This window comes from Sciurus vulgaris, assembly GCF_902686455.1.
Source record: "Sciurus vulgaris genome assembly, chromosome: 10".
In the NCBI taxonomy this organism is placed as follows: domain Eukaryota; kingdom Metazoa; phylum Chordata; class Mammalia; order Rodentia; family Sciuridae; genus Sciurus; species Sciurus vulgaris.
Window position 1 is genome coordinate 44,835,247 of NC_136470.1, and position 5,854 is coordinate 44,841,100.

A 5,854-nucleotide genomic window follows, 5' to 3' on the forward strand; every position below is an offset into this window, starting at 1 on the left:
TCATGTCATAAAACTAGCTCTAATCAATTCTTTCTTTCTTCTACACCCTCGCCCAAGTTATTATTTGTACCACTCTAATTCCCCTTTGGAAGTTGAGTTCCCAGAATACCTAGTACTTAATGAGATGAAGTCTAATATGGTTTCTAGTAATGTGGAGATTTTTTTCCTCTAAGAATGAATAAAATGGGGGAAGCACTACTTTGCCCTGAGACTGTCTCCCTCCAGCGTGTAAATTATTATAAAGGTACTCACTGTTCTCATGTAAAACCTTTTCCTATATTCTACCAACTTCAGATTCCTCCACCAACTAGCATAAAAGATGATAGATAACTGATGAGAAAAACAAACTAATCAGACTAAATAGGAGAAGTTAGTCAATTTTACCCAAATTTATATTTTTCCCTCAGTGTTTGCAGTCTGTTATTCCTCTTAATGAGAAATCTTGGCTTAAAAATGAAGCCTAAATCTTCCCTACTATTTGTCATTAACATATAAGATGTAGTCAAAAAATTAGTTCAGAAATAAGCATATAGTGTGAGTAAAAAAGAGTAATGTTAAGATATTTGTCTATTTTTATATGTTTATAATGGAGTATATCCAGTAATAAAAAGGTACAAGTGAGTAAATATGCAACCACATGAATATATCTCAAATACATTTGCTAAGAAATAAAAAAGCGGCGGCCCCACGGCTGTAGCAAGGGAAGGAGCTGACTTGGGGAGTTCGAGGCGGCAGGCGGCGGCGGCGACCCCGGCCTGGACCTGCCCGGCACGGAAGTGTTCTGGGGTCCGTGGGGAACAGGAGAGGGAGGCGGCGGCCTGCCCGCGTGGGACACGATGTTGAACATGTGGAAGGTGCGGGAGCTGGCGGACAAAGCCACCAATGTGGTTATGAATTATTCAGAGATTGAGTCTAAGGTTCGAGAAGCAACGAATGATGATCCTTGGGGACCTTCTGGGCAACTCATGGGAGAGATTGCCAAGGCTACATTTATGTATGAACAATTTCCAGAACTTATGAACATGCTTTGGTCTCGAATGTTAAAAGACAACAAAAAGAATTGGAGAAGAGTTTATAAGTCCTTGCTGCTCCTAGCTTACCTCATAAGAAATGGATCAGAGCGTGTTGTTACAAGTGCCAGAGAACACATTTATGATTGCGATCCTTGGAAAATTACCACTTTGTAGATGAGCATGGCAAGGATCAAGGTATAAATATTCGCCAAGCAAAGAAGAACAAAGACAAATATGTTGGGGTTTCCTCAGACAGTGTTGGAGGATTCAGATACAGTGAAAGATATGATCCTGAGCCCAAATCAAAATGGGATGAGGAGTGGGATAAAAACAAGAGTGCTTTTCCATTCAGTGATAAATTAGGTGAACTGAGTGATAAAATTGGAAGCACAATGACGACACCATCAGCAAGTTCCGGAGGAAAGATAGAGAAGACTCTCCAGAAAGATGCAGTGACAGCGATGAGGAAAAGAAAGCAAGAAGAGGCATATCTCCCAAAGGTGAATTCAAAGATGAAGAGGAAACTGTGACGACAAAGCATATCCATATCACACAGGCCACAGAGACCACCACAACTAGACACAAGCGCACAGCAAATCCTTCCAAAACCATTGATCTTGGAGCAGCTGCACATTACACAGGAGACAAAGCAAGTCCAGATCAGAATGCTTCAACTCATCCACCTCAGTCTTCAGCTAAGACTTCAGTGCCTAGCAGCAAGTCATCTGGCGACCTTGTCAATCTCTTCAATGGCACCAGCCAGTCAACAGGAGGAGCAGCTGATTTTTTCAGGGGATTTGCTGATTTTGGCTCAGCTGCTGCATCAGGCAATTTCCCTTCCCAAGTAACTGCAACAAGTGGGAATGGAGACTTTGGTGACTGGAGTGCCTTCAACCAAGCCCCATCAGGGCCTGTTCCTTCCAGTGGTGAGCTCTTTGGCAGTACCTCTCAGCCAGGAGTGGAACTTGTCAGTGGCTCACAACCAGCTTTAGGCCCACCTCCAGCTGCCTCAAATTCTTCAGATCTATTTGATCTCATGGGCTCATCTCAAGCAACCATGACATCTTCCCAGAGTATGAATTTCTCTTTGATGAGCACGAATACTGTAGGACTTGGTTTGCCCATGTCAAGGTCACAGCCTTTGCAAAATGTTAGCACAGTGCTGCAGAAGCCTAATCCTCTCTATAATCAGAATACAGATATGGTCCAGAAGTCAGTCAGCAAAATCCTGCCCTCTACTTGGTCTGACCCCAGTGTAAACATCAGCCTGGACAACTTACTACCTGGTATGCAGCCTTCCAAACCCCAGCAGCCATTGCTCAATACAATGATTCAGCAGCAGAATATGCAACAGCCTCTGAATGTGATGACTCAAAGTTTTGGAGCTGTGAATCTCAGTTCTTCATCAAATATGCTTCCTGTCTGACCACAAACTAACCCTTTGATGGGGGGACCCATGCCTATGAGTATGCCCAATGTGATGACTGGCACCATGGGAATGGCTCCTCTTGGAAATACTCCAATGATGAACCAGAGCATGATGGCATGATGGGCATGAACATGAACACAGGGAAGTCAACTGCTGGGATGGGCTTGACAGGCACAATGGGAATGGGCATGCCCAACATAGCCATGACTTCTGGAACTGTGCAACCTAAGCAAGATGCCTTTGCAAATTTCACCAACTTTAGCAAATAAGAGATTGTAAAGAAGCAAATTGAATGAAGAATTTTTAGCTGTGCAGATAGGTGATGTTGGGATGGAAAATGATAATAAATTCCCCTTTCTTTTTATGAATTAATTAAAGTAAACCTACATAAAGAACCAAAAAGGCTGTTTTGTAAAAGTGAAATATCTTGTGTTTCAGAAAGCCAACCAAAAGCACTTCAGTTGAGACAGTCATTTTTCCCAGTGATGATAGACCACAAATGAGGTGACGAGACCATTGAAAGCCTTTATAAATTGAAGAGCCCACTTAATATGGTAATTTGTGGAAAGACTAGAATAGGGCTGAATCTCTAATTTTATACTTTTCTTTTCCTGAGGAACTTGATTTTTCTGTCCCTGAATCGCCTTGTCATAATTGGGTCTGTTACTTTTACTACCACTCTTGAGTCCATATATGAAATCATTAAAGTTGGATGATCAGTTTTTTATAAAAATATATATTTTTGTCCAAAAAAGGCATACATATGTGATTATGGCTAAATCCTTTGATTTACCTTTGTAACTGGAATGTATATACTTTTGCTAATGTTCCAGGAACACTAATTATACTATCCAAATTTTTATTGTTAACAAAATCTCTTTAAGCAATTGGTGATAGCTGTGGAATTTTTCTCATGTCTTCTGCTATAATTATCCTGTGCAGAACTAGGAAAAATATTGTTTTCAGGACTGCTCTATGGTTTCCTTTAAAAGAAGAAATAAAAAAGCCTTCAGTATTTTTTATTTGTTTTTAGCAGTCATTATTTACAATTTGCAGTGATTAACTTGTTAAGGCTTTCTTCCGTGTTTATCCCTGTAGCCATCATTTAAGTCAGAAACAAAGAAAAAATATTTATTTTTATCTTTTTTGTGTCTTTTCAAAAGATTGAAAAGGTAAAAATCCATAAAGCCTTAAGTTAAATATAAATGTTAGAACTCAACAATGTTCACTTTTAGATTTTATACAGTATTTGTTTTGTTTTGGTTTTGAGTGTATATAATATGACATTAGCAATATGGTTCCAATAGAGAGGAGTTAAAATATATATTATTAAAGGAGACCTGTAGCAGTCAAAGATTTTATTGATTTAATGACAAATAAAGGAAATTAATTAAAATGTTTTTGTTTTCCTGCTGTAATTCTGCATTAAGCTCACATGAAAATCATGATTCTAGAGTTTGGAATGCAAAATTAAAGTTTCAACCTCAAGCTGGGAATATTTTTTAAAATAAATACTATAATATAGGCATCAGATTATTACCTCCCCACTTTATGTTAAAAAATTTTTTATTAAATAGATAAAACTTTGTTTCCATTGTATTCATTGTTCTGTTATACATAACATTAAAATGTTCATTAAAATAAAAAAAAAGGACAGAGACAAAGACAACTTCTACACTTCTGCATAATTCCACTTATACAATTGGAATATGTAGAACTGATTTTGTTTTGTCAAAATCAGGTCATTGGTTATATTCTGGTGAAAAGGGATAAGATTGCTGACTGGCTGACTCCAAGAGGGCCCTGGGAGCTTCTGGAGGCGATGGGATGGTCTATATTTGATTAAGGTAGTTATGTTTGCCCAAATAAATTCAACACACATAAAAGAGGTAAACTTTACTCTCCATTAAGTTATACTTCAATAAACCTAAATTAAACAAATGAATAAAAAAACTAAGAAGGTATTGCATGTTTTCATTGGTGGCCCATTATTTCAACTAAGAAAGGTTTCTGAAATATCTAAGTATACATATTTCATATAGATCATATTGAATATGTATTATATAAATGTGTACTTCCCAAATTTTTGTGTGTACTCTATCTTTAAGCCCCTACTATATAATTAGCAAGATATTTTTTAATTTCCTAAACTCTGTTAAATACGGCCATTTATTTTCTACCCGTGCCATGTCTACCCAGTTTAACCAGACTGCCATCTCTCCTCTAAGTTACAATGTATTCCGTGGCTCTTTCTGTCTCATCTTCAGTCTATGGAGATAGAATTTAACTTTCTAAAACACAACTCTTAACATGATGGTACCTAATATATAAAATGTGTCAGTGAATTTTCATTGCTTTTAGATAATGTCTAGGTTCTTTAAAAGACCTCCTAATTTAAATTCTCTTTACCATTCCTCTCTTCTTTAGCACAGCAGTTCGACAAGATTAAATTGTTTGCATTTTCTAAAATATGATATATTCTATTGTGAGTCAGAGTTGAAAAAATCTGATCCTTACAGGATGGCTATTCTCCATTACGCAACTCCTTTCCCTCTTTGACTAATTATTACTCAAGATTTTATGTCTTATTCATCAGGTCACCTTGTTCAAAAACCTTTACTGATGTCTCCCAAGAACAAATAGGAATACCTCTATGCATACTCATAGCTCCATTCTCCTGATTTCCACTGAAGCCTGCTTGACACTGAATTACTGAAGAAGGGCATGGTCACTGACCTAACTAACTCCATTTTGTCCATCTCTGACCATTTGCCTCATTAACCATTTTTCCCCACTTCTTAGCTACTTTCTTGGATTCCACAATCAACAGACCTGATTAATAAGCATCTTTATGAGGGATATAAACTACCCCAAGAATGGTGAGTCCCACAGAACAGATTACCACACAAAGACATTGTTTTCCAAACAGAGACAGTACCCCATGGTAGATCAAAGGGTTGCCCCCTAAGCAGAAGCAATATTCTCAGTTACAGGAAACCTAGCATAGGAATCCTGACTAGATCAGAGATGACTGTCTTGTTAGCTCCCATCTGAGAAGTAGACAAAAAAATGAAAAAAGTAAAAATGGACTTCATGCAGTTTGATCAAACTGAGGAGGAGCATCTAGATTGCCTCTCACACTGGCCACACAGAAGCAGTTACAGTTTATAGGAACAAAGGTCAGATGCCCTGAGAGCAGGTAAGGTCAGATGCCCTGAGAGCAGGTAAGGTCAGATGCCCTGAGAGCAGGTCAGTTTCCTCTATGCCTCTGGGGCTGGGGTGGCAGCACTTCAGCTTTCATTCTCAAATTGAAGAAGTTCTTAGTTCATCAGAGGCCCCCAAATTCAGTGTGTTTTATCATCATAGGAACTGAATCATTCCCTCAAGCACTGTTAATCTCCTGGGGCATCAG

General features: G+C 38.3%; 1 pseudogene across 1 annotated transcript; it reads left to right on the forward strand.

Annotated features, from left to right (window-relative positions):
• Positions 1 to 683: 683 nt before the first annotated feature.
• On the forward strand, positions 684 to 3,242 carry LOC306638257 (clathrin interactor 1-like; annotated as a pseudogene). Its single transcript has one exon. The product of its transcript is annotated as a clathrin interactor 1-like (transcript).
• The last annotated feature ends 2,612 nt before the right edge of the window (positions 3,243 to 5,854 follow it).